This window comes from Lemur catta, chromosome 6 (genome assembly GCF_020740605.2).
Source record: "Lemur catta isolate mLemCat1 chromosome 6, mLemCat1.pri, whole genome shotgun sequence".
Taxonomy (NCBI): domain Eukaryota; kingdom Metazoa; phylum Chordata; class Mammalia; order Primates; family Lemuridae; genus Lemur; species Lemur catta.
This window is the reverse complement of record NC_059133.1, coordinates 6,167,249-6,193,307: the sequence shown is the minus strand read 5'-3', so window position 1 is coordinate 6,193,307 and position 26,059 is coordinate 6,167,249. Positions and strand designations below refer to the sequence as shown.

At 59.3% G+C, this 26,059-nt stretch overlaps 1 protein-coding gene across 1 annotated transcript in view; it reads right to left on the bottom strand.

Moving 5' to 3' along the window:
- The window catches only part of TCF20 (transcription factor 20), a 157,203-nt gene extending 139,152 nt beyond the window's left edge, over positions 1 to 18,051 (bottom strand). Inside the window, exon 1 of the mRNA XM_045554759.1 lies at positions 17,988 to 18,051. The gene's annotated coding sequence lies outside the window, so the exon portion shown is untranslated. The remainder of the gene's footprint in view (positions 1 to 17,987) is intronic.
- Positions 18,052 to 26,059: the final 8,008 nt, after the last annotated feature.

Here is a 26,059-nt window from a genome sequence, read left to right as displayed (position 1 = left end):
GAGAGTATCGTTATCCCCACCTGACAGGTGAGGACACCATGGCCCAGGGGGAGAAATGGCCCAAGGTCTGCGGATGAGACGAGACCAGAAGAATCCCAGGCTCAGATGCCAAATGCAGGACTTGGACACACACACCTAGTACCGGGTGCTCCCCTCGTCCCCAGCCTGGTCCCTGACGGCACAGACCAGGACGCTCCCTCTCTGTCCTCGTGCCTTGCTGGGGAAACGACTGCTGAACGAATGGACGGCGGATGCATGTCGAGCAGACCCGAGTCCCGGCTCCCACACTGGCAGCCCCAGCTGCAGACGCCTCCCCGCGCTCAGGCCTCCCAGAGGGCCCTCCCTGCCCAGAGCCCCGCTCCTCGGGGCCCCTCCACGCTGGGCACAGCATTCCTCCATGGTGCTGGAGACAGCAGCCGCCTCTGGGCTCCCCTGGCTGTTCTGGGCATGCCAGGCAAGGGGGTGTTCCTTCCCCGGGAGTCCAGGCTGGCGCTGAGAGGCAAACCTCCAGGAAAAGTGTCCCCAAAGTGTTCCCTCCTGCCTGCTAGTCCCTCCTCAGCCTCTTCTCACCTCAACAGCTGGGGCCCCAGGGGCCAAGCCCGCCTGACTGTGGCAGCAACACCACCCTTTCCTGCCCAGCAAACCCCAATTTCCTCCCTGAGGGCATCACTGCGGCAGGCTGGCACCAGCCCCGGCCACACGCTCGGCAGCAGGTTACACCAGAGTGGGCTGAGGGAGGCCTGAGATCTCATTCAGTTCTGCCTGTGCTTGTGCGGCACCCTTGGGCCTGGGCGCCATGCCAGGTGCCCCAGGCAGAGAGGACACAAAGGAGAGCCATGTCCTTGCACTCAAGAGCTCACAGTCCAGACCAGGGTCAAAGCTGGGCTGAACCCGAGGCTAAAAGGACAGAGAATGGCCCCCGGAGCCTCCAAGAGAAGCTGAGGGGCAGAGGCCCGAGCAGGGAAAGGAGGGGCACTCCAGGCAGAAGCCGCGGCAGGGGCAAAGGCCCGGGTCTGAGAGTGCTGAGCGACGGAGCCTGTGGGGTGCGGGCACCGCACTTGCAAGCCCAGATTCTGCCACCTACTCGCTCTGGAGCCGCTGCGCCTCCCCGGGGCTCAGTCTCTCGGTGGCAAGTGGGAATCAGACGCCCTACCTTGCAGGGCTGTGGGTCAGAGGCACAGAAGGGCCGGGTGCTGCTGTCACTGCTGTCCTCGAGGTGAGTAAGCCACAGGCTTCTCCCTGACATTCGGTATCTGTCTTGTTCTGGTTGTTGATGTCACAGGACATCTGTCTTGCGTGCCACTCAGACCCCCTTTCAAGACCAAGACACAGGTTTCCCCAGTTGCCAGGGGTGTCAGCTGCCGAGGGCCCACAGCTGTGTCCCTCAGGGGAAGGGACTCACAGGCATCCCCCCTCACACAGCCTCAGGGACAGCTGCACCAGTGACCAGTCAACGCAGGGTCCGATGGCTGAGGCCCGTCTTGGTCGGCAGCAGCTCTGCAGGGCCACCCCGGCTCCCGAGTGCCACAGGCTCGCCCCAGGCCTCCGTTTCGACTGCGCTGCAGCCTGACCGCGCCCTCTGCCCCTGCAGCTGTGGTTCCTAAGAGCACTCCCTGATAAACCTTACAGGACACCCTGCAGTCCGTTTCTGGTGACATCAACCTGTGACAATGCCCCGTCCCGCACATCGTGGCTTGGGCGGGAGGGCCCTGCAGTAAATTCCCAGCGGACACAAGACACCGCACGTTACTCTGCCAGCAGCACCTTGGACAGACCTTGCGGGGCGCATCAAACACCCTGCTCTTCAGCCCGGGGCAGGTTCTGGGCAAGGATGGGGCAATGCCACCAAGAGCACTGCACTCAGAGCCTCCCGGAGGAGGGCAGCAGCCCCAGCCCTGTCCTTCCTTGCCGGCCGCCCGAGGCCAGCACCTCGCCCCTCTGGGCCCCGGTCCCCTCAGCTGTAAAACCGTCACTGTGGTCTGCGCCGAGCTTCTGAGCGGCAAAGAGCCACCGTGTCCATTCTCTCAGGGTGCTTCGCCCCAGCAGCGTCAACCTTGCTCACCTCTGCAGAAGAGCCCAGAGAAGGCGGCAACCTGCCCAAGGTCACACAGCTAGGTGACTCCAGAGCTGGGGCTCTGGGCACGATCACTGTGGCCACCCAGTCCTTCAGTCAATCTTTTAACAAGCGTTTATCAAGTGTCTTTTCCAGCGAGGAAAGTGCAGACCTTTTCCCACGGCCTGGCAGGAATCCCCACGGCACTGGATCAGGAAGGGAAAGGGATGAGCACGTAGTAATGACCACCACACGCCAGGCAGCTCCCGCAGAGACAACTGTGTGGGGAGAGTGGTACCACCCCGACTCCGAGGGGCTCTGACTCTGACGTAGGCCCCTGTGCTGGGGCCGCAGGGAAGGCCTGGGCGCAGGACCTAAGCGCACGGCTGGACGCACCCTCCCGACAACACCCCAGGTGGGGGGAGGCCTTGCGATGAAGGAACAGAAGGGGGGGGCACCTGCCATGGCTCTCAAAAGACCCTGCCTGAGGGAAGGTGCCTCTGACCTTGGCCATGACCTCACCTTCCCCCAACTTGCCAAGGGGACGGCCGCCAAAGGTACAGAGCACAGGCCTCCCCACTGACCTGCAGCCGGGCCCAGAGGCGAGTGGGAGCCCCAGGAAATGGGGTGGGGCAGGGCTCACTCACTTCCCGCGTGGACCTGCGGGCCAGGGGCACCTCACACACATTCCCACACTGAGCCCCCCCCTCCCGGGGGACAAGGAGCCCCTTTTACACGTGGGAAAACAGAAGCTCAGAGACGGCGCCTTCCTTGCCCAAGGCAGCACACAGAGGAAGAAGAGGAGCTGCGCTGGGAACCCTGAGATTTCCAGGCCCGGGTTCTGAAGACACTGCAGATTCACAGAATCCAGAAGTCCATGTCTGACACCTGATTTAACCACTCCCCGGAGGCCCCAGCTCTCAGGCACCACACCCCTGCCCTCAGCTCTTCTCGTTCCAACCGCACATGCCACCTACTTCCTCAAAGGCAAGGCACTGCCTACCACGGGGCCTTTGCGCAGGCTGTCCCTCAGCCACACGCTGCTCCTGGTCTCCGTGCATTTAATCCCTCCCCAACCTTCCCATCAGAGCTCGGGGCCCCTCCCCGAGGAAGCCTCCCTGACCCCCCTCAGTCTTTGCAGCCCTCGTCTTGGCCGCAGCGTTACTTGTGCCTCTGCGAGCATCTGATCCGCTGTTACCGTTGCCGGGTCAGGCCCTGTCTGCTCTCACCTGAACTGATCCGTCTCCACCACGCACAGACCACGGAGGGTCGCGGGCTGCTCCCTGCGCAGGAGAGCCACACCTCTCACGCTGGCCAGCCTGACTGGACACAGCCTCGGCAGGGCCCAGCTCTCTAGAACAAATGACCAGCGCCAGCCTCCCTGAGGGGCACCCTGGCGAGCTCCCCAAGGCAAGGAGGACAGGCTGGTGCCTTCAGGATCCAGTCGCTTGACAGCCCCGAGGTCTAGGCCCACGGAGGGTGTGTGTGGAGGCAGCTCCGCCCTGAGATTGCAGCAGAGCCCAGTCCCACAGGGCTCGGGCCTGTTCTCACGCACGGCTCCCGCCTACAACCCACCTTGAACGTGGTCTGCTCACCTGTCCAGCCCCACCTCCGACCCCATGTTTTGGTTACAAGCCCAGTCTCTAGCTTCAGACTGCCCAGGATCAAACTCCAGCCCTCCCACTCCCCAGCTGTGTGGCCCCGGGCAAGTCACTCAAGCAGTGTCTCAGTTTCCTCATCTGTAAAATGGGAGAGGGACCACACTACCTCACAGGGTGGAGTCAAGGGGGTGACGCATGTGACACGCTTAACCCGGCCCCAGCACTGCCCTAAGGCCTGACATACCTTCAGGAACATCACTGTTCACTCTTTCACCAAATTCCCATGCTGAGGCCTGCCCCAGGCCCTGGAGGAAGCCCCTGACTCAGGCCTCAGCCAGGGAAGGGAATTCTGGGTAGGACAAAGGCACGGGCTGGGGCAAACCACAGGCATCCTAGTGCTCTCTCGCCAGCCCTCGCCAAGGTTGGTCCAGCCCTGTGCCTCCCCACCCACCATTTGGGAGGCCTGAGACACCTGTGCCGTCCAACCCAGGCCTGGGCCTGCTGGGGCCCACTCTGTCCACACTTGTCTCTCACCACCCCCACTCACTCTGCACCCCCAGTTCGGTACTTTCACCTTCCCAACTCTCTCTGAGCCAGAGCAGAGACTGGGGGGTCTCTGAGAGCCCCGGAGAGGCAGGGGGATCTGACAAGCCAGTTCTCTTCCAGAGCCACCACTTCTCCAGGCAGGCGGCTGCGCAGTCACACGGAGGAGCAGCAATAGATGAGGAGAGAGCAGCGCAGTGGAGCAGTGGGAATTCCTCCCTTCCCGCAGAGACCATAAACCTATCCCTCCTCCCCAGCGCTCGGGCTGCCAAGGGCTGCCCAGCTGTGTGGGTGAGCGCTACCGAGTCTGGCACCAGCCTGAACACAGCCTCTGGGACAAGGCCGCCGGGCAGACGGCCGTGTAGGACACAGGGTCCCCTCTCCAGGAGGAAAAGGCCACGTTACTCAGGAGCAAAATAAGGAGGGCACGCAGGCTAAGCAAGGAGTGGGGTCAAGGCTGGGAGGCTGTAAACGCTGGGCCGGAGTGCGGGCTCTGTGCTGGGGTAACAGGGAGCCCCGGACAGCAGAGGGTGGGAGGAGCAAAGAGACAAAAGGGGTGGTGGGAACCAGATGGCCGTAGTAGACACATGCTGGAATGCCAGCCAGGAGGCCACGACCGGATGCAGGAGGGTTGGGACGGTGGGCCAGCCACAGACGGTGGCCGAGAAGACCACAAAGCAGCTCATGGTTGGCCATGGGGGGGGCCAGAGGCTCCTGGGTGCGGGCCAGTGCCTACTGCCCACCCCGTGAGTCCCCTTCCTCCCGCTGCCTGCCCCAACCCCAAGCAAAGCCAGGCAGAAGAGCGTGGCCTCAAACTGGCCGTACGCACGGTGGGCAGTGGAGGGAGTAGACTTGGGGGCCGCCAAGTTGAAACACAGGTCCTGGCCCAGAGTGACCAGAGACCCACTCCACCATCCAGTGGAGGCCCCACACTGGGCTTCCGCCCCACCTCATCTGAGTGTCCCTGCAGACTCTACTCCAGGCTGGGCAGACAGCCCCTGGCCCCAGGGGCCTCAGTTTCCTCACCCTCAGCATGGAGCAATGACTGTTCCTCCCAGGGCTGTCAGAAAGGGCAGACGGGAGGACACACTGACCTTGCCTAGCACAGGCTGTGAAACAAGCCCCTTCCCTGGGAAGCACCGACACCTCCAGTGTCCCCAGATACCTAACATCCCTCCACAACTCCACACTCCCTCCCCCAACCTCAGGGCCTTTGTCCATGCTGTTCCTCCTGCCTGGAACACTCTCCCCACCGGTTGTTCCGGGCTCAGATGCTACATCCTCCAGGAGGCCCTCCCTGGCCCTCCAGATGAGGTCAAGGCCCATGAGTCTCCCCCACCAGACTGCAAGCTCCACGAAGGCAGGGCAGTGACTGGCTTGCCCACCGCTGTGTGCTCTCATTAAATGTTTATTGAATGAATGAATAAGTGAGTGAATGAATGAATGAGACACGCCAACTCTCTAGACCATCAGGGACAACACAGGGCCATTGGGGGCAAAAGGGCCTGCCTTGAAGGCTGTCGGTGCCTGCGGAGGCCCCTGGACCCAGCCTATAGGGTCTAGGAGGCATTCCTGGAGGAGGTGACACCTCAACCCGAAATCAGAAACTTAAAGCTGTAAGGTCCCCAATACCCACTTTACAGATGGGAAAACTGAGGTCTAGGATCAGGGGGTGCCCCATGAGTGTCCTAAGAAGTTCCCCTGCTTCACTAGTCCAAGGTTCTGCCAAGCCCCCCACCCCGGGTGGCCCAGCCCACTCCCCTGGACTGCCCCACAGCCTTCTTGGGGCCACCGCCTCCTTCCCTGGTCATCCTGGCAGCAGGGCTTTTCAGGGCTGGGGCAGCCCTAGGCATGGGGCATGCGGTTACGCGGCTGAGCCGGGCAGCTGGCAGCAGCGCAGCTACGAACCAGCTGTTTGGATGACAAACTGCATTCAAGCTTCATTAGGGTAATCACGGGCTCCCCTCCCGGCAGTGCCGCGGAGCGCGACTGTCAACCTGAACTAATCAAACCCAGCCCCAGGACACCCGCCCGCCAGGCTGACAAGCCGCTCAGCCGCTGAGCCACCTCGCGCTACACAGCTCCCAGCTGAGGCCCGGTCTGGCTGGGCCCTGGAAACAACTGGCCCCACAGAGACCTACTGTGTGCTCCCTGAGATCCTGTGAACTTCAGCAGGCCTAGGGGGTGGGGATCACAACTGGCATTCCCGTTTTTACAACTGGAGAAACCGAGCTCATGAGGTGTAAGTGATCCGGCCAAAGCCACACAGCCGTGTGGGCTTAAGCCAGCCCTGAAGCCAGGTCTACCAGGACCCCCATCACCCCCGCCCCCCACTCCCAGTGCCTCCTCCACCCAGGCAGCCCCTTTTTCTGCCTTCAAGGCCCAGGAGGCTGAGCTTGGAGCTCTGAGGCTGGGGTCAGGAGAGTGGCCTCAGCCAGTCCCTTGACATGTCTAGGCCTGGGGTCCTGCAGCCCAACAGGGCGTCAGGGGGTCTGGCAACACCAGTATGGAGCGCACTTTGCCAAGCACTGGGGCCAGCACTCCAGTGGGCACTGCTGTCCAGGGGTAGACCCTGCCTGTATGTAGCCTGTGGTCGCCTCCCTGCTCGGCTGGGCTGCCCCCGGCATCTGTCGGCCAAAGCCAGCTCACCTGCTCCGCATCCTCAGAATCCGAAGTCACCCAGAAGGGGCAGGTCTAGCTCCTTCATCTGACAACTGGGGAAACTGAGGCCAAGAGCGAGGTATCAGAGACAAGGGAATGTAGTAGAAAGAGTATGGGCTTTAGAGGCAAGACAGACCTTCATTCACTCAACAAATATTAGCAAGATGTTGCTACACGTCAGGCACTCAGTATCTGCTGAATGAACAGATGACGGAAGGAAGAATGAATGAATCGATGAATGGTGCTGGGGACGCAGCCGTGAACTCAGCAGACACCATCCCTGCCTCCTGGAGTTCACTGTCTAGTGGGAGAGCAGACGCTTAACAGATAATTAATTACAAATGACATGGGCAATGTTTTAATAGAAAAAGCACGAATTAGCCTGATAACATCCACTGGAAGGGCCCCGCCTGATCAGGGGAGGTCCAAGTAGGCTCCCTGGAGGAGGTGACACTCCAGCTGGGCCCTGAGGGTATCAGCCAGGCACAGGGAAGCTGAAGAGGGAATCCCATGTGCAAAGGCCCTGACATAGGAAGGCGCTTAGGGCTTTTGAGGACAAAAGGTTCATGTATGGGGCTGGAGGGTAGTGATGGATGCAGGAGCTGACGCAGGGCAGGCCAACGGGGAGGATCTGGGTCTCATTCCGAGGTTGACAGGAGCCACTAGAGGGTTGTCAGCATGAACAATCACTCTGGGTGCCATGGGGAGTAGGCGGGAGGGTTCGAAGCCCAGTTCTGCCAACTTCTGACACAGCCGCAGCACAGACAGACATCATGCTAACAGGAAGGAGCTGTGCTATACGATTCCGTTTACACGATGTGCAGAGACAGAAGCAGCCAACCTCTGCTGTTAAATGCCAGGGGGCATCAGCAGGGGCTGCTGGAAGCAGGCGGGTGATGACTGGAGGGGCACTGGAGACATCCCAGGTCTGGATCTACATGGGGTCACACAGCTATCTACATCTGCACACACAGGATGTCTGCATTCTTCTGTACTAAGTTACACCTCCAAGAAAAAGTAAGAAAGAACAAAAGCCTGGCTGCATCACTCCGCCTCTCTTAGTCTTTGTTTTTCCATCTGCAAAAGAGAGACAGTGACAGGAGCAGCCTCTGTGTGCAGAGGGTTTGAGAGGATGGCATGCACCCAGGCTGTGCACAAGCCTGGCTGACAGCCACTGCGCCGTGAATGCAGGTCACACAGATGCACAAAAGCATCTGGCTTCCCTCACACCTTGGCCCTTTTTGGCCCTCAGTTTTCCCATCCGTAAAGAACCAGCGGTCTCCACTTGCCTCAGAGGCAATGGGGGAAAGGGATAAAAATGCTCACATCCAGGCCCCTGTGAGCCCGCCTGCCCCGAGCCGCAAACCTGAGAGCAATCCAGAGGCCAGAACACACGGTGTGCCGTTCCCAGCTCTGTGCACAGTAGGTGCTGAGTCAGCAACTCACTGCCCAAGGCCACACAGAGGGGTCAGCAGCAGACGCCAGGCCGAGCCCAGGCCTTCAGGTGCCCACCCTGAATGAGACCCTTCCTGCTCACCTACTACATGCCAGGCCTGGCCCAGGGCCTCCCCTCAGGGGGAGTGCCAACCCACCATGGTGGCTCCTCCAGGGCTATAGGCACAAGCGCAGTGGGAACCCAGGCCAAGGGGTGGCCCCTGCCGGGGGCTGGAGCTTAAGGCAGAATCCTGTGGGAATGGGCTCCGAGAGGCCCTGGACAAGCTGCCAGACAAAGCCGATTCAACATAACGTGACCCTTGACGCTGGAGGGGCCAACAGCCAGGTGCCCCTCACGCCCCAGGCAGCCAGAGGCAGGGGAAGCCTCGTTCCTTGTCCAGAGCCTGAGTGTCTCACCCACCTCCCTGAGACCTTGGGTGGCCTTGAGAAATCAGATTGGCATCATCATCACGAATATTCTTGTGGGCTCAGCTGTCCTCGGGACCCCTGGACCCTTTAGTATCATTTTCTCATGAGTTGCCAATGCCCTGGGGACAGGGCCTGAGTGTTAGGACCATCTGAGGCTCCATTCCACAGAGGAGGCAACGGAGGCCCCAAGAGGTTTGGTGTCCCAGGACCGGCTGGTGAAGGGTCAGGGAGCAGATGCATGGCTGGAATCCCCATGGTCGGCCCACCAGGCACAGCTCAAGCTCCCAGGGGGGATGCCAGGGTGGTCTGTGCCCTGTCCTCCCCACCCTTCACACAGCCAGTCAACAAACACTCGGTGCTCTAGAAGCTGGAAGTGGAGCAGTGGACAGGGCTGCAGGGACGCGACTCCAAATCAACAACAGCCCCGTCTGTTACACACTCAGCAAACGCCAAGAATAACAACAGCAGTGACGGCAACACGCCCAGCGCCTATCCTGGGCCTGGTGCTACGCTAAGTGTTGCCTCATTTAATCACTGAGCACCCTCACAAGGGGACATTGTCACCCCCACTTTACAGGTGAGGACACAGAGGCTCGGACTGAGTTACACACTTGAGACTGGTCTCATAGCCTCTGAGGGGGGCAGGGTCTGACCCCAGGAACTAGGCACCTTGGTCCCGTCTGTCTGTCTATCCAGTGGCAGTTTTAGCCCTCTGTATGAGTCATCCATGGAACCCTTACTCTGGCCCTCAGCAAGAGTGAAACCTGCAGGGCCTCTTGGGCCCAAGACTCCATACCTGTCCCATGTCTCAGGCCCTGGCAGGATACAGTAGCTGGAGCTGCACATCTCTGGGCACATAATGCAGCCTGGCTTTGGCTTCTGCCTACACTCCTAGGATCTGGGCTCTGTGGGGACACTGGAACCCATCCCTGCCCCTGGGGCCCTGCCCACATCAGCTCGGCCCCAGCAAAGATCCCAGCTTTGTGTGGGCTCCCACAAGGCACGAGGAGTAAGGGAGACAGACAAGAAAGCAAATAGCCCCACCAGGATGCTCTCACCCCTACATCTCCCATGGCTGGCACCTTCTCTTCCCTCAGGTCTCAGATAAAAGCCTCCCTGACCACCCTGCCCCCATTGACCCCATTGCCCCTCACACATCCCCCTCTGCAGCACACCTCAGCTTTTCTACACGGCTCTGCCCATAAGCCAACACCACACACGTCTTGCTGCCTGTAGTTCCTACTACAGAGAGCTTCTCCAGGGCAGGGCCTGGTCTGCTTTACTCACAAACGTATGCCTCCCCACCGCGCTCCCCCAGCACCATATCTGTGCAGAGTAGGGCTGCAAGGTCCTCACTCACCGAATAAATCCGCTGAATGAATGCTGACTGGCAGAGGGGTTACGGGAACAGTGGGGGCACCTGTTACCCCTGACCTTGAGCAGAGAGCAGCGGGGCAGGGAACTGGGGAAGCGTTCCAGGCCGAAGGCACAGCAGGGACAGAGTCCTGGTGGCAAGAAATAACTGGGCACTGGGGACCTCTCGGTACAGTTGCTGAGGTGGCAGGAGCACAGGATGTGAGACTGGGAGGCCAGCCGGGCCATGGAGCGGGTAACAGGAAGCCTTTCAGGGTTCCAGTTCTGGGGCGGGGCCCCCCAGCATTGAGATCACTCCCTATCCCTGCCCAGATCAGCCTGGCCCCCAGCCCACCTTCACCCCATGGTGGGCAACCAAGGTCTGGGGGCCAGCCATGATCCCCACCCACCCACAGACGCAGGAGCACTATCCTGGCACCCACCCACAGGTCTGGGAGCCAGTGTGCCACCCGTGCAGGCTGCAACCTGTGACCTTGGCCCTGTAAGCATGGCCTCCTCCAGACGAGCAAACCAGCTGGCGCCAAACAACAGAGCAGCTTGGGTGAGCTCCTCGCTGCAGAGGGTGGCACGGCTGCAAGCAGCAGACTGTATCACTTAACGTGCTCCAGCCAGGATGTGCGGGAAGGGGTGGTGGCGGCAAGAACTGCCGGTGTCCAGGGCAACAAACAGCTCTCACACCCCACGCTGGACCCTCCTGGCACACCCTGGCATGGCTCGGGAGGTCAGGTGGGGAAAACCATCCCAGACATCTTATCTTCCCTCTCTCCAGGGCCCAGGCTGGACCTTGGATCCCACCTCCCTTCCCCCTGGATGACCTCAGCTTTAACCAGCAGCTCTGCATGCCCCTGGAGCCCTCCAGCCAGAGGTCCCCCGGCCTAGGCCCGATCCAAGCATCCCATCTCCACAAATGGCGCCCCAGGGCCCCAGGCCCTCTCCCCTCCCCCACCTCCCGACACCACATGGACTCTCCCGGCTCCAGCTCCACTGCCCTCTCCCTCCTTCCCCCGTCTCTGCCTCCAGACCTACCCCTGAGACCCTCTAAAGATTCCCCAACACAGGGAGAATAAAATCCCAAGCCCTTCCTGGGCCCACATCCCTGCATAATCTGGCCCCTTCGTGCCCACACGCACCTTGTATCCACCGCGCTCCAGCCACACTGGCCTCCTTTCTGCCCCAAGACAAGCCAAACTCGGACCTGCCCCTGCCTGGGTGCTCCTCCCCCACTCTCCCCATGGCTGGCACGCCTCGTTCTTCAGGGCTCAGTTCAAACGTCTCCTCTTGGAGAGGCCTTCCCAGAGCGCCCAGGCCTGTGGTACCCATGTGTCCGCCCCATCCTGACCACCATCGCACAGCACGTGACTCTGTTCCCATTCTCAGGTATCTTCTGCCTTGCACATCATCAGCCTGGGAGCGGCAGACACAGTGGCCGTGTGTGCACGGTCACTGCTGTGTCCTCAGAGCCTGGCACTAGCAGGTACTCCACACACCCGCTCAATGAATGACTGCAGGAACCGCCAATCTCCATGGTGCAGTCAGATTTCACGTTCCCGGGGTTTCCGGGGCCCTCCGGGTGCTGCTGCCTCACGACCATGGCCCCTGAGGTCTGGCCCTTCCTCCTCCTCCTCCAGCCCTGCCACTGCGGCTCCTCCTCTTCCCGACCCCCAAAGCCACACTGTGCCACCATGCCTCCCTGTCCCTTCTCTCCCATTTCTCTTCTCTCTGGCATCTCCTCTCCCTGCCTGTCCCTCCCACAGTCCTCAGCACTTCAGCCCACACCCCTCCTTGCTGGCATTCATGACCTTCCGTCAGCTTCCACCCTCCACCTCCCTGCCTGTCACTTCTGCTTATAAGTCCTGGTGCCACAGCCAGAACTTGGTGTCTGCCCATCTTGCTCTGTGCTTTCACACCTCCAAGCCTCTGACTCTGTTTCCTCTCCCTGGGTGCTCTTCCTCCTCTTCTCTGAAGGACAAGCTCCCACTCATCCTTCAGGACCCCACTCAAAATGTCACCTCTTCTGTAAAATCCTGCCTGATTCTTCTCAGGCATCAGTCAGGATGCCCCCCTAAGCTGGGGGACCTCTGGCTGGAGGGTTCCAGGGGCATCTAGAGCTGCCAGTTAAAGCTGAGTTCATCCAGGGGGAGGATGTGCAAGAAAAAGAAACAAAACTCAAAACAACTTGAGCAAAAAAGGGAACTTGTCAGCTTACAGAACTGAAAATTCCAGGGGTGGCTTCAGGCATAGCTGGATCTAGAGGCCCAAGTAAAGGCACCTATCCTTCTATGTTGGCTCGGCCTCCCTCCATGGGATGACTTTATCCAGGATTCCCCATCTTACATGCAGCTGCGGAAGAGGCCAGCCGGCAGCCCCACGTTTACCCTCCAGGTTCAGCAACCACAGCCACGTCGCCCAAAGGCCCGGGGAGCAGGTCTCAGTCCCTGCACACTCAGTTCTAAGTCAAACCTCCAGGGAAGCCTCTGATCGGCTCAGATGGGCCATGTGCTCATTTCTCAGCCAATCGCTGTGGCCGGGGAATGGGGCATTTGGGACCTGCCTGGCTCACCCTATGAGGTGGGGGAGTGGGTCCCAGGAAGATGACCCTCTCAGGCCCTGGTCCTACTCTGCACACAGCTCCCTCAGTCTCCACACGGCCCCTGAGACTCACTCGCCGCCCTGAATGTTCAGTTTTGTAGCACAAGGAATTCCGTCTCCCTCACAGCCGGGTCCCCAGTGCCCACTCCGTGACAGCCCTAGAAGGCCTGAGAAACTTTCCGTCTGATTGAATGGAGGTTGGCTGCACAGAGACTCCTGCGCTGGGTGTGCAATAATGGGTTAACCGTCACCCCTGGCAGGCAGCAGATCTGCATTTTCACGGAGGCCTCAGGGGAACACAAAGCTTAAATGGCAAGGAGGAGAAGTCAGGAGGGGGGTGCCCAGGGGGCCCTCAGCGGAGCCCAGTCCCAGCAGCCCGGCCTGCGGGGGCCACTCCGCCAATCCCGAAGAGCTTGCTAAGGGGCTGCGAGTGGAAGGGCTGGGAAAATAATTACCAAGGAGGCCCAGGAGGGAGGCGGGGAGGCTGGCGAGAGGCTTAATGAAACTGCTAACGCGTTAGTGATTCCTGCCTGCTCGGGAAGGCGGAGGCAGACAGCCATGTTGCCAGCTTCTGTGACCGAGGCTGCCAGGCGGGACGGGCTGGGCACAGCACGAGGCGGCAACAATAGGCACCTCTTCATCACCTGCCTCTCAACACGTGACTTTCAAACGGCAATCTTTATATATCAAAGTACAGATGACAGTATATTTCAACACATCTATTAAATTGGGCTAGAGTACATTCAGATACATTAGAAACAGAATGGCTAAAATTCTGATTAAACCCAGAATCACAGAGATTTAAGGATCAGGGCAAGCAGGGTGTCTGGTCCCATTTTCCAGATAGGAAACTGGGGCCCCAGGAGGTCATCTGCCTCAGCAGCCAAGGTTGTTCCAGGAAGCATTCAGCCCTTTAAGCCCACCTACGAGCAGCCCCTGTCCTCCCCACCACCAAGTCTTTTCATTGTCAGAAGAGCTCTGTGAAGCAGGCAGATGCTACAGTCCGCTTTAACAAATGCCCCCAAAGAGTTTAGACCAAAGTCACACAGCAAGGCAGGAGGGGGCAGGAGCTCTACCCAGGGCTTGGACTCCTGGTCCACTGCTTGTCCTCACACAAGGTGGCTGCTTACTGGTCAATGCAATCTGCACTGTGGTTTTCAGTTTACAACATCTCATTGCAGCTCCAGGTGAGAAAACAGAGGCACAGAGAAGTTAAGTGATTTGTCTGAGGCTACACAGCTGGACAGCTATAGAGCCAAACTCAGAGTTGGGGTTTCAGATTCCAAAACCATGCACCTTTTGTTCAAACATTCTGCAGGGCACAATGAGTGCTTAGTACCCCCTTGCTTATTGATGGAGAGATTTAGGCAACAGAGAAGCCCATGCCCCACTTAATCAGGGTTCTCTGGGCAGCAAACTACTGCAAAGGCTGTATCAGGAGCTGGAGCAGCTGACTAAGGCCAGAAGTGACCATGAAAACAGTGCTTGATTTGCCTCTACTCTGTGGCAGCGTGTGCTAGGCACTTAGCACCATGGGATCCCAACTGGACAAATGAGGAAACTGAGGCTTGGAGAAGCAAAACCACATGCCTTAGAGAGTCACCCTCAGCTAGTGAGTAGCACAGCTTCAGTGAGATTCAGCCATCCCATGGGGTAGTCCTGGCCCGCTGCTGCCTACTTCCAGACTCAAGTAGGCCCTTGGCCAGCCAGGTGCCTCTGGAGCCAGTCTGAGGTACTGACTTGAGGCCAGTGCTACCAGGTATCGGGTCAGCTTGCCCCCCTCCCTTCACCCCAGGATGCACAAAAGAGCTTCAGGGCTAGGAAACAAGAGTGGGCCTGGGGAGGGGGCCTCAGTCTTTGCACACTCAGCAAAGCTCCCCTGCTCCCACCCTGTTCACTAGCCCAGTCAGGGGATGGGTAGTGGGTCAGGGACTCAGTGACTGGTTGGGTCTGTCCACATCAGGTTCTGGTGCAAACAAGGTCTGTAAGGAAAGGCTGCACCATGTCTACCTCGCTGGTCCCCTTACAGCCTTCCAGATAGCCTTAGGCCCAGGGAGACTCCCTTCTAAGGGTCCCAGCAGCTCATGCAGGCCTGTCCCCATCTGTTCCTGGGTGTTTCTCTAAGGGGTCTGTCAGAGGGCAAGGCCACCCCTGAACCACCTCTATGGGTACAAAACCCTGGTACAGGAGGCTGTTCTGGATGAATGAATGAATGAGTGAATAAACGATGGAACAAACCAATGCCACTCAACCTGCTGCTGCAGTCACTTCCCACAGCAGCCCACACCCAGCATGAAAGCTCTGTTTCCATCTGCTGAAAGGGACCCCACCCCATAAGACCAGCCCTGGACCTCAGCCTTCGCCAGACAAGCAAACAGGTGCAGAGGGCCCAAGATCTCACAGGAGGTAGCAGCACCGAGATTTGAACCCAGGCAGCCTCAGGCTCTGCCCAGTCCTCATTTCCAAAGGCAAGTGCACATGTACTCACTTCTCCCATCCCTACCCCACCCGGAGGGGCGCAACCATGCCCATTCCATGGACAAGAAGGTTCAGAGGCAGAGCAGCCAAGGGCCTAACCCAAGGTCACAGAGTCATCAGGACGCACAACGTCTCAAACTCAGATGGCTGCCTCCAATCCCTCATCATCTCCTGCACACGCAGAGCTGCCTCCTTCTCCATCAACGCAATAAAGAAGGGACGGGGGAGGGGGAAGGGAGGGAGAAGGAGAGGAGAGAAGCCCCCCCCAGCCCGCAGCAGGCTCCTTTCTGGTCAGGGAAAAAGCCTCTAATGAAGGCCCCGCAGATGGCGCTGAGCTGGCGGTGTCAGCCTGGGAGCCCCGCGGAGCTGCGGGGCGCGCATCTCTGCTCCCAATTAGCACACAGGTCCTCCATCAAAGCGCACGCCTGCTGCCAGGAGCAGAGGCCAGAGGGACGGCCCTTCTAGCAGTGGGAGGAGGCCGTGGCTCTCTGGCAGGCCCCGGCCTCTGCCCCTTGCCTTTCTGGGGGTGTGTGAACCCCCCAATCCCCCACACTCACTCACACCCTCTCCAATCAGCCAGCTCAGGGCAGACGCCGTCACCCCAGGGGACGCGCTAATGAAGATGGCCGACATTAATCTCTTCCCTCTCCCGACAGGTCAATTTATAGTTCCATGGGGAGCCCTGGCACTCGGCCAGAGGGCCTGACATAACTCTCCCTGTTCCCCGGGAGGACATCGGGGTGGGCTTGATGGGGCAGAGGGGGCGGGGGGGGGGTCCCTGGGGACAGGGCAGGGAGGGCCCCTCCACCTAAGCACCCACCCCCCATTACTGCCCCAGCAAATCCAGGTGGGAGAGGACCTTGGCCCCTGAACTTGTGAAGGCTGAGGGTCAAGGCCTACAGGCACTCGGGAGCAAAACCAGTCCTGGGCTCCTCAATCCAGGGCACCCTGCTCACAGGCGAGAAAGCGGGCAGGAGGCTCCTGGCTAGCCCCATGAGATTGTGAGAGCCATCTACTTCTGCCAGACTCCCCTGTGTTCACTCCTCAAAGCCACTCTGGGCCTGGTCCAGTGCTGGACCCTGGGGACATATCAACCCGGGCCCCAGCTCTCCCAGCCTGGTGAGGGAGGCCCAGATGGAAGCATCCTACCATGCTGAGAGCCATAATGGAAGGATGTGCCAAGAGCTGGGGGTGCCCATGGGACGGAGGTGGCTGAGAGGGAGGCGGGGTCTGGGAGGGCCACAGGGAGGAGGGGACGTGGCTGGGTCCTGGGGATGAACAGGAGCTCAAGAGGCCAGAAGACAGGGGGAAGGGGATGCATGTGGAAGAGACCATCTTAGGCAGGGAAGACCCAGACCTCAGGGGCTCTAAGGTCAGGGACACTCACCTCCCAGGGGCTGAGACTGGAAAGGTGGATGGGGGGGACCACGGAGAGGCCTGGCCTCAAAAGACAGCTCAGGAGTTTGGCCTAGATTAGGTCCGTGGACAGCTGAGGAGTTTGGAAGCTCAGAGCTGCATTTAGAAAGACAGCTTTGGCAACGGTGTCCCAGACTGATGGTCATGGCCGAGGAGGAGGGATGGCACGTCCAGGGCAGAAGGGGAAAGGAGGGAAGAGGGCAGAACCAACAGAACCCCAGGGCTGACTGGATGGACAGGTACACAGGGGTATGTGGGAGTCCACAGGCCTGGGGTCTCCAGTTTGGGTACTCGGTGAAAGTGATGTCACAGGCCTGGGGTAGGATAAGGATTTGGGCCTGATGCTAAACTTGTGAGCCTGGGAAGGGCCCAACAGGCCACAAAACCCAGGCCTGGGCTGGCAGAGGCCAGGGCCCAAACGTTGGCCCCAGGTTCAAAATTCTGAGCAGCACTGGACTTGTCCTCTTGGAGGTAGTTCATTTCCTCAGGCAGAAGTGAAGCCAGGGGGCTGGTCCCTTGCCAGGCACTGGGAGGAAGCAGGGGCTTGGCAGGGCTGGACAGAGCCCTCCTGCTGCAAGCACATGGGCTGGGCTGCCCCCATCTCAGTCCAGCACTGGTTCTGCACTTCCTCGGTGCTCTGTCAATCCCCACCGACGGAGGATCCCTTCCTCCAGGCCCTGGACCTTCTCCTCTCCTCCCCCTCCCTCAAGGCTACCTACTAGGTCTCATCTAATCTCCTGGGGAACCCCGGGAGTGTCCTCTTTCTCCTAGGCTGGAGACCCAAGTCCAGAGAGGTAAGAGACTTGTTTAAAGCCTCTCAGATTCAGGCACTAATCAGGAAGGAACCAGGGGCAGACTGACCCCAAAGCACACACTCTTAAGAAAAGGAGGAAAAAGAACAAGGCCGAAATAAAGAACCCAAACCCTTACAGTGGCTGCATTATGGTGGTGGGACAATGAATGACTTTTTTTCTTCTTTTCTACAATGAAATATTCATACTGTCACTATTGCTGTGTGTATCATGGAGGGGTGAGCTCCAGCTATAGCGTCAAGCAGCCCCGGGGTCAAATCCTTGCTTGCCACTTGCTAGCTGGGGGCCCTAAGCGAGCTATTTGCCCACTCTCAGCCTCCATCTTCTCATCTGTACAATGGGGACAAACACCCCCCACACTTCAGACGAACCGGTCACGGCTGGCGCACAGTAGGCACGCAGTAAGTGCCAGCCTTACAGCATCACACCCCCGCGTTCTCGCCACCTGTCCGGCCTCCAGAGGGAACTTGAGACGCCCCCACGTGCCAGACACAGAAGTGGGGCGGGCACCAGGTCCCCGGGGCGGGCGCCCAGCCCCCGCCCGCCCGCCCGCCCGCCGCCGCCGCCGCCGCCGCCGCGCCCGCGCTGTCCCCTTACCCTGGCGGCCGGAGGGCCGGCATCGGTCCCGCAGGAGAGCCCGGGCAGCGGGGCCGGGCTCCGGAGCGCGGGGCGCGGGCGCGGGCAGGGCGCGCGGGGGCGCGGGCCGCGCGCTCCGGGCCGTGCGCCCCGCGGCCGCCGCGTCCTCGCCTCCAGCGCGGGCCCCGCGCGCCCCGGCCGGCCCGGGGGCAGGCCCTGCGCAGCGCCGCGCCGGGTGGGGGGCGGGCCTCGCGGGCCCTGGAGAGGCGCCCGGGCGGCGCGGGCTCCCGGCGGGCGCGGGCGGCGCCGCTGCGGTGGCCCCGCTGCTGAGTGGTGGGACGCGATTTACTGGCTGCAATTCCCGGCGCCCCTCGATGGCACTTAAGAGAGACCGGGAGGGAGCCGGGGAGAGCGAGCGGAGGGCGGGCGGGCGGAGGAGGGGCGGCGGGAGCCGAGCGCGCCGGCGGGGGAGGGGCGCGGGCGGGGGCGGGCGGGCGGGAGGTGGGGAGAGGCCCGGATGGAGGCGGCGGGCGGCCGCGGCGCGCCGGGCTGGGGGGGGGGGGCCTGCCTCCAGCCCCCGCCCACCGCGCCCAGCCCCCACGCACCGCGCCGCTGGCGGGGTAGGCCCGCCCCACCCACGCCTCGAAAACACCCCACCACCCCCCGGCCTAGCCTGCCCGACCTCCTCCCTCGGCAGAGCCCCTCTTCCAACCGGCCTGCGCCACCCCACGCCCCCCAGCACCGCAGCCACCGGAGATCAGAAACTCCTGGCCCACCACCGGCCCAATGCAGCCTGAAACCATGCTTGGTTTGACACCATAGCATTTTTTGTTTTTAATTAGAATTAATTCCCATCGTTTAAAAATCGGGAATTTTCACATAAAAATCCGCATATCAGCTCAGTTTGGAAAAGAGGAGGCTCAGGCAGAAGCCCCCCCCTTCGTGCATTGCTGCTTGGCAGCCGTCTTGACAGAACACTGGCCTGCAGCTGGCCTTGGTCCCCACCAGGCCACCTGCCTGGCCTCTGAGGCATGTGTGTTCTCACTCCTGCTCCAGCCTTTCCTACCCCAGTGTCCTTGTAGGCCCCTCTCTGCGGGGTGCCCACCCCACCCCTTAAGGCCCCTCTTCTGGGGAGCCCTGCCCCCCCCAGTGGCCACCCAGCCCCTCCCTGCTGCCAGAGCCCCCAGGAGGCAGTGGTGCCCGCCCTGCCCAGCTAGATTCCTCCCCAGCTGGCACCGCGGCCTTTGCGGCTGCGCTCACGCCACAGGGCTGCTGCTCTCTGGCTGGAGTCTCCCTCCATCCTGGCTGTCGGCCTGGCCCACAGTAGGTGCTCAGTAAGTGTTGGCTGAGCAGCAGCAGAAGAAGAAGGGCCAGAATTGGGATTCCACAAGGCGGCCCGGGCTGTGGCAGACACAGGGCACCAGTCCCTGCAGCTGATGTTCATTTTAAAAGCCCCAAATGTTCGTTCAGGGCAGCTCTCGCCAACCAAGGAAGCTAATGATTTCCACGCTTCATTTTTCTCCACCTTAATCCCACTGCCAAGGCTTCTGGGCCTCTGTTGCCACTGCCCTCAGACTGACAGTAAATCCCTCCCAGAAGGTGCAGTCCACCCAGGGCAGTGTTCTCCGGAGGGTCAGGGAGGGTCCGGCTGTGCTTCTCTGACACCTGTGAGGTCATGGCCAGGCCTCAGGGCCCTGGGTCTAAGGGCAGCAGCTGGCCACTGTCCCTGAGTGGGGGAGAGGGACAGAGTAGCCCAGACAGGCCACCACCCGCCAACACAGCTCTGCAGACTCCCCCAGGCAGGTGTCTGGGGTACCCCTTCATCCTGCTGCTTCCTGAGTAGAGGACAAGGGGGAGCCAGGCAAGAGCTGCCCCTTTCCAGCCACCAGACACATCACAGGTTTTAATAAGAATCTGTGTCACAAACCCAGCCAGACACCAGGATCCTATTTTACAGAGAAGAAACAGGTTCAGAGAGGGTGACCTTGCTAAGGTCACAAGGCTAGTAGGGCACTAAGCCCCTGCCCTGAAGGGAAGTAAGACTCCCTCAGGGTTGGATCCAGAGCCAAGTCCGGGTATGTAATGGAGGGAGACGCAGGCACCTGTGTCCCAAAGCTGATCTTCCCCCCCGGGAGCCTTGCACAGCCCTCAGAAATGCCCAGGACTCTGTCCCCACTTCCTCAACCACCCCCTTGCCACCATACCCCAGCCAGGTGCCCTCCTCAGTGAGGGAGCAGGGGAGCAGGCCTCTCTCAACAGCCAGCAACTGCGCAAGTCACACTGAACACCTTCCTGGGCCTCAGTGTGCCCATGTGTGATGTAGGGGAACACCCCTAGCCTCTGTGGGCTTTGGGGGATACAAACAAGACGTTAGACTGGCAGGGAGAGCCGGGAGATGAAATACCTGGGCTCTGGGGTGAGCTGGCCTGGGTTCAGATCCTGACTTCCCAAACTCCCAGCTATGACTCACCTGTTTGGAGCCTCAGTTTCCTTATCTGCAAAAAGTGTAGGGGAGGGTCGTAGGAAGACCAGCTGACTTAAGAGACCGTAATGAGGCTGACATGAGACAATGCATATAGAACCCTCCACATAACCTGGCAATCGTGAGACTCAAGACTTATGACCTGGACCAGAGAGACAGGAACAGAGAGAAATTTGCATGTGGACCCTGAGGGGTTCACATCCCAGCCCCACTGTACCAGCCTGTGTGGCCTTGGGCCAGTCACTCAACCTCACTGGGCCTCGGTTACCCTGTCTGCAGAATGGCAATGACAATGACAGTTCTCTCCTTAGCCAGTTGTGCTGGGGCTAAAATTGGATAACTCAGGTCCCGTACTTAGCACAGCACCTGGCACCAGTAATGTTCAAACAGCATCGGTTTGCTTCTCATTACTCTCAAGATTATAAAGGCAACCAGTCCCAAGCTCAAGGAGACTTTCCTGCTGTCCCCAGGAGACCAGGGGCCTGATTTTTTTGTTCAGAAAATAATCAGGCAGACCTATGTTCAAATTCCACCTCTGCCAGCTGCACCTCTGCCAGCTGGGGCCCTTTGTGCAGGCCTCAGTTTCCTCAATTGTAAAATGGGGGTATAGCAGCACCTGCCTTATCACACTGGCTCTAGGATGAAGTGAAGACAGCACAGCTGGGGACCCTGGCCACAGCCCCAGCAGTGACCAGATGGGGAGCACTTGACCCAGGGCAGCCCCTTGTCCACTGGTCTGGGAGTCCCAAGGCTGCCTAGACTACAAGCCTCGGTCGTAGTGACTGACAGGTGATTGAGGGACCAGCTGAGCCCCTCAGGGCCCAGGATTGTTCTGGAAGGCATGGAGGGGTCCCAGCTGGAGAGAGAGACAAGGGCCCCTCAGAGGGGCTTTTCTAGAGCTCCCAGCTTCCGTAGTTCCTGATCCTCCTGTTTTACCATCTCTATAGTAATGATCATTGTTTAAAATCATGTTTCTTCACCTGTGGATTGTCTGGCTTCGCCCTCCTTCCCCGAGGGCCGTGAGTACGGGCATTTTTGTCTGTGCTGATCCCTGCTGTACCTCCGGCTTCTAAAGCAGTGCCAAGCACCAACTAAGAATTCTCAGGTGGTAACATTTAGCTGGAAGGATGGGATAGTGGTCACCCCTGCCCCAGTGCAGCTCCCCTTCCTGGGACACAGGCCAGTCCCGCTGCTGTCCCTGTTTATCTCCATGCCCCACAGCAGGAGTCAAGAGGCCCAGAGTCATTACCACTCTGTAGCTGCCAGGAAGCATGTCACTGTCACTGCAGTGCAACTGGGCTTCTTGGGTGAGGGAGGGACCTGGGCAATTTTCTGGCTCACAGCTCATTCCAGAGCTGCCTGGTGACACAGACTCCCCGGCCCCCGCAGGCCCAGGGAGGCCTGTTCCAGCAGATGCAGCCCGGGACTCCCACCCTAGAGCCCAGCAGGGCTTCTCCAGCCCACCCACCTCCAGGACTGGGGCCGCTTCCCGGCTGAGCCCCAGGATGTCAGCTGGGGGCTGGGCTCCCGTCCCACCCCAGCCCCAGCCCCTTATGTGTGCACGGCACTCCCCCGTTACAGTTTACAAAGTGCGTTCACAGACATTATCACGTCGGCTCCTAAACGCCCCCTAAAAACCACAATAAATCTCTCGCTCTGGCTCCGGAGCCCACCGGCTGCTGCGTAATCAGTGAGCAGAGAGGCCTCAGGGCTCGGAGCCTGCCAAAGCCAATGCAGCACGCCAGCAGGGGCAGAGGGGGGTCCACGTGGGCGGGTGGCAGGTGGCCGGTGGCAGGCCCAGCTGGGGCGCGGCGGGAGCGAGGAGCATGGCCCAGCGGCCCAATCCTGCAAAGATGAAAACAGAAAAAAACGCTGTCTCAACCCAGAACGTCTTGTGGAAGAGCCAGGTCTGGAGGTCTTGAGGGGAGGGGTTGGGACCGAGGGCGAGGGCGGGGCAAAGGCTAGGAAGGGGACCTGAGGGCTCATTAGCACTTAGGGACATTGGACGAGGTGTAGGCACTTTGGGGCCCAGGGACATCAGCCCCACTGGCTTCTCACCTCTGTTTCTCTCCACCCCCAGAAAACAGCTCTCACCCAGTGTGGGCTCCCCTCGACCGGCCTGCTGATGTGCCAGCCTTTGGGCACACGGCTGTCTCTGCTGGAATGTCCTTACTGCCTTTTTGAAGTCCTGGTTCAGAAGAACAGCTCAGAACACCCTCACCAGTCGGTCCCTCCCCAGCTTCTGGAGGCCACACCTTGGGCCCCCAGCTGCTCCTGAGTCCCCTCTCCCTGAATTGTCAGATCCCTTTCCCACTTTGTACCTTGTGCCCCGAGGGCAGGGGCTGTGACTTGCTGCCTTTGCAGTGGCCCAGAGCCCCCAGCACACAGAGGGGTGCCTGTGAGTGAATGACAGAGCCACAGCGATGACATGAGGGGACAGTCCACCCTAGAGCAGGAGGAGGCAAGGCCCCAGGTGACAGGCCCTGCAAGCACCATTCCTGTGTTTCCAGCCCAGCTGCCAGCCCTGGGCAGCCACAGAGAAAGAATCCCCAAATGTCTGAGCTGAATCAGCCAGTGGCTGTGGTTGGGGTTTGTTTTTTTACATTTCCCTTTATTCTCAAAGTTGTAGGAGCTCAACTTACAAAGCTGTGGAAAGTTCAGGAAAGTTTAAATAAGCAGGGTGAGGGAGGGCCCAGCCCAAGGGGGCTGCGCCTGCTCTGGCTGGCCTCCCGCCCACAGCCTGCTGGGTAAGCCTTGGGCTTGACCTCTGGGCCGCAGAGGCGGCTGGGCGATCGCAGTGGCAGTTGTGGTGGTGTCATGGTGGGTGTGGAGCAGGTGGCAGCTTCTCTGTGGTCACCTCTGAACGGATTCACATTTCCCCTTTTCCTTTATGTGAAAACCAGCTGCAGAGCCTGGCCCTGGGAGCAGGGGTGGCACGGCAGGCCCTGTGAAGTGTTCACCCTGTGGTGTCTGAAGCCAGTCGAGGCAGAGGAAGTGAGGGAGCTGGGGGTGGGAGGTGACTCGTAGGGCATGTGTCCACCCTCTGCAGGGATACTGGACCCCTCTGTGAGACCTCTGAGTCCACAGCCCCCAGATCTGAGAGGATGGAGCCTGGACAGCCCCAGGGCCTGGCTCCTTGGCCTGGTGTCCCAGCTCCTTCCCTTGAGAAGAGACTTGTGTCCAGACATATAAAGAACTCTTACAGCTCAACAATCAAAGGACAAGTAGCCCAATTTTAAAATGGACAAAGATTTGAATAGACATTTCTCCAAAGAAGATATACAAATGGCCAATAAGCACATGAAAAGATGCTCAATATCACTAGTCAAAACCACAGTGAGATACCATTTCATACCCTACTGGGATATCAAAAAGACAGGCATGGCCAGGCACAGTGGCTCACACCTATAATCCTTGGGAGGCCAAGACAGGAGGATTGCTTGAGGCCAGGAGTTTGAGACCAGCCTGAACTACAGAGCGAGACCCCATCCCTATATAAAATAGAAAAAATTAGCCAGGTGTAGTGGCGTGGGCCTGTAGTCCCAGCTACTTGGGAGGCTGAGGCAGGAGGATCTCTTGAGTCCAGGAGTTCGAGGTTATAGTGAGCTATATTGATGCCACTGCACTCCAGCCCAGGTGACAGAGCGAGACCCTGTCTGAAAAAGAAGAAAAAAAAAGATAGGCAATAACAAGTGTTGGTGAAGATGTGGAGAAACTGGAATACACGTGCGTTGCTTGTGAGAATGTAAAATGGTTCAGCTGCTATGAAAACGGTCTTAGCCATTTATTAAAAGGTTAAAACAACGAGTTGCTCTATGACCTTAGCAATTCCACGCCTAAGTATACACACCCAAGAGAATGAATATGTATGTCCACACAAAAGCCGGTCTACAAATGTTTATAGCACCATTATTCATGATAGCCAAAAAGTGGAAACAACCCAAATGTTCACTAACAGATGAAATGTTAACAAAATGTGGTCTCTCCATACAAGGGAATATTATTCAGTCATAAAAAGGAATTCAGTACTGATTCATGCTATTACATGATGAATCTTAAAAACACATTATGCTAAGTGAAAGAAGGCAGACACAGAAGGTCACATATTGTCTGATTCCATTTATATGAAATGTCCAAAATTGGCAAATATAGAGACAGAGCGTAGCAGATTAGTGGCTGCCAGGGGCTGCGGGGACGGGGAAATGGAGAGAGGCTGCTACTGGGTACAGGGTTTCTTTGGGGGCTGGTTAAAATGCTCTGGAATTAGATAGTGGTGATGGTGGCACAACTCTGTGAATATATCAAAAACCACTAAATTGTGCACTTTAAAAGGGTGAATTTTATGGAATATAAATTATATCTCAATAAAGCCAATTAAAAAAATCAAGTCCTCACACCCCAGTGTACCCCGTAGGTCCCCAGGAGCCAGCCCTGCCACCTGCCCAGGCTCAGCCCCTGCCCCTCCCACACCACCATCCTAGGACAATGAGACCACAATGGGAGAGGGGTACCAGGCAGTGGGAGCCCTGCTGTGGGCACGGGACGGCCGGCTCCCCCGCCTCAGGCCAGTGCTCTGGCCAGGCCTCCTTCCTGAAACACTCTCTCCTCCTGCTCACGCTCTGGATCTCAGCACCCACGGCCCCACATGCAGAGAAGCCTTGCCTGGCCCCGCACTCTGTGGGGGTTCTCTTTCTTTTCCCACAGCCCCAACTTTCAACGCGAGCATGGTGCCAGCACTGCAGGGGTGCACAGTAAAGCTCAGCCAAGTGAGTGAAGCCAGAACCAGCAGCTCAGTTTGAGGCGGAACTTACTCGGGGTGTGGGCTGTAGGAGTGGACATCTGCCCCAAGATTCAGGAAACCACGAGGATGAGGAGGATGGCATGCCCGACTCAGGTTCTAGAGGGATCCCTTTGGCTACTCTGCAGGGCCTGGGCCAGCAGTGCAAGGCTGGAGGCGTGGCGCATGGAGAGGCAGGGCCCGGCCTTGGGCAGAGGCTGTGCAGGTGGAGGGGAGGGGCACGTGGGAAGAGTTTGGAAACCACAATCAAAGTGACTTGGAGATGGCACCAGTGTGGGGGAAGGGAGCCCAGGATGGCACCAGGTTCTGGTGGTGCAGAGGGCTGGCTGGGTAGGGATGGGGACATTTCCTAATGTGGGAGCACTGCAGGAGGAGCACGCCTGGGGTGAGGTCACCTGAGGTGGCTGACTGTCATGCCAATAGGCAGTGCCACCCCCACTCACCAGGTCCATTCACTCACCCTTGTGACAATTCTCATATCCATTTCCCTTGACACCCATAGTCCAAGGGCAGGTCTCAGCACCCCCTGCCTGGCCAAGGCCACAGCCACCTCACTGGCCTCTGACCACTTGCCCTCTCTCATTCATGCTCTTTGGTGGCACCAGTGGGTCATTCTCCAGCTCAGAAATTTTCCATGGCTCCTCACTGCTCTCTGAACAAAGTCCAGATGCTCCACCCAGGCCCACAAGAGCCTCCATGGCCTGCCCACTTGGCTCTGCAGTCCCCCGTGCCCCACACCCCTCCCATTCTACACACTCCCCCCGACGCAGGCCCTTTGCTCCTGCCGGGCTCCCACCCGGCCACCCTTTCCCT